Here is a 2,537-nt window from a genome sequence, read left to right as displayed (position 1 = left end):
ATACATCCCCTGTTCCCAGCATATAGGCCTAACCGACTGTGGCCGCACCGGAAATGATACAGGATGTCTGCTTTCCGTTACAGTCAGTGCTCTATATTGCCTGAGTTTGATTCAAGGTTCACTGCACCCTGTGTTGTTGTTGTTGTTGTTGTTGTTGTTGTTGTTGTTGTTGTTGTTGTTCACACCGTGTGTTAGTGATACACAATGACAGAAAGTTCAGCAATAACAGCACAATTTCTAATCGAAGAAAGATTAGAGAAGAACTGTATCAACAGCGTGGGAACATCGGAACAGAGCAGAGATGTTCTGAACTCCTGCATCCTACTGATCTTCTTATGTTCACTGCTCGCGTTGTTCATATATTGATTATTACTTATTGTTATTGATCATTAGTCATTATTATTGATCATTAGTCATTGCTATACATTATTAGTCATTGTTATTGATCATTAGTCATTGTTATTGATCATTAGTTATTTCTATAGATCATTAGTCATTGTTATTGCTCATTATTTATTGTTATTGATTATTAGTCATTATTATTGATCATTTGTCATTGTTATTAGAAGTTCATCGATCACAATGAATCATTAATCCAGTGATCACATATCGCTTTAAGTTCTGCTTCCTAATGTGAAAAACACGCCCTCACAATTAGTATAATTAATGTTGCAATGATGCTGTTGCTATAGTAACGACAATCGCTAATCACGTGACTACGAGTAAACAAAAAAGCCTATTTTTTTTGTTTATTTACTCCCGGTGTTTATATGATTGATGTACGTGCGTGCGTGCGTGCGTGTGCGTGTGCGTGTGCGTGCGTGTGCGTGCGTGTGCATGCGTGTGCGTGAGTGTGTGTGCGTGCGTGCGTGTGTGTGTATGTGCGTGCGTGCGTCTGTGTGCGTGCATGTGTGTGCGTGCGTGTGCGCACGTGTATGCGTGCGTGCGTGCGTGCGTGCGCGTGCGTGTGCGTGCGTGCGCGTGCGTGTGCGTGCGTGCGCGTGCACGGGTGAGTTCCACACACGGATGGAATCGTCACCGAGTATTGTTCTTTCATTGATTTCGTTTCTCCCGTCTTCGTGTTTTGCAGCTTCCCGAGGGCAGTAAGGCTGCGATGGCGATGAAAGTGGGTGAAACGACATTTCTTCTCTTCTTCTTCTTCTTCTTCTTCTTCTTCTTCTTATTTCGCTAACAATTAATATCACATTAAACACATCTAACATCGCATTTGTTGTGAATGGGGAAATTTTGCTAACGATTAATATCGTATTAAACACATAACAATTAATAACATTAAACACTTAACAATTAATATCGTATTAAACACATAACAATTAATAACATTAAACACTTAACAATTAATATCGTATTAAACACGTAACAATTAATATCGCATTTGTTGTGGATTGGGGAATGATCGATTGCATCGGAAATTTTGTGCGAGAGAATTCCCCACGAGCGGTTTTTTGCAACCTTAGTCTTCAGTACATGCATTTGTATTTGAATTACATGCAATGAAGATTTAATAATAATAATAATAATTATAATAATAAGTAGTAATAATAATCAATATATAATAAAATCCAAAAATTTAATTTTAAATTTTAAATAACTAAATAGAATAATAATAATAGTACATAATCAAGGCCATTGTCAGGAATGCTTGCGTCTGCTGACGCGAGCAGCATGCTCTGCTGCAGGCAGCAATACCTTAATTATAGTTCAATTATATAATACAATAATAACGTTATCTATCATAATAAACAGCATTGTTCATTTCGCATGGCCAATAAAATTGCACCATCACATCTTTTTTCTTTAGTTAATTGCCTTAAGAATACGCTTAACTAATCAAACGACACAACGAACAGCAGCAACATCTAATAATTATATAGCCACCCTCCTCTTGCCCCCCGTAATATACTTTTTTTAATATTTCGCCCACAACGAGTTACAATTATACTTAATGTTTGTATTAACGTAATATTGTAATGCGCTAATATGCTACTGGGCGTCTTTGTTGTCAGAAACCAAATAAGGCCTTTAACATTAACGTGTAACATTAACATTAACATTAACATTAACTTAAACTTAACTTCTTACATTGTCGTATTTCTCGTTAAACTGACGACAGAGATTGCTGCTTTCGTAAAATTATGAGAAAAATGTTCAACGCTTTTTTTTTTTTTGTTTCTGCGTGAACATGTACGATATTTCTCGCTAACTGTCTTCAGATAAAATGACTAGTTTTTTAATGTTCTAAGAGCTTAATGTAAAAGACAAATGTTAAGACCAATTTTAACCCTGTTTCGCTAAACGACAGAAGGAAACTTGAGAATCTAGAATATGCGTCCGTGGTGGTTACTTGCGCGCCAATGGCGTCATGCTATTTAGTGCCATCACGTGACGTGTGCCGTGCCTAAACTTCACACAGTGACATCACACGGTGACGGTCACACGCCTGTTTAGTCTCAAGCGGGGCCGTAAAGTGCAGTAAATTTAAAAATAAATATCTGTGTAGATACAGGCAGTAGATG

At 37.3% G+C, this 2,537-nt stretch overlaps 1 protein-coding gene across 1 annotated transcript in view; it reads left to right on the top strand.

The window, feature by feature from the left end:
• Positions 1-1,089: 1,089 nt before the first annotated feature.
• The window catches only part of LOC106816450, a 24,515-nt gene continuing 23,067 nt past the window's right edge, over positions 1,090-2,537 (top strand). The window contains exon 1 of the mRNA XM_014821070.1: positions 1,090-1,126. The gene's annotated coding sequence lies outside the window, so the exon portion shown is untranslated. The remainder of the gene's footprint in view (positions 1,127-2,537) is intronic.

This window comes from Priapulus caudatus, unplaced genomic scaffold (genome assembly GCF_000485595.1).
Source record: "Priapulus caudatus unplaced genomic scaffold, Priapulus_caudatus-5.0.1 Scaffold1383, whole genome shotgun sequence".
NCBI lineage: Eukaryota > Metazoa > Priapulida > Priapulimorpha > Priapulimorphida > Priapulidae > Priapulus > Priapulus caudatus.
This window is presented reverse-complemented; position numbering and strand designations above follow the sequence as displayed.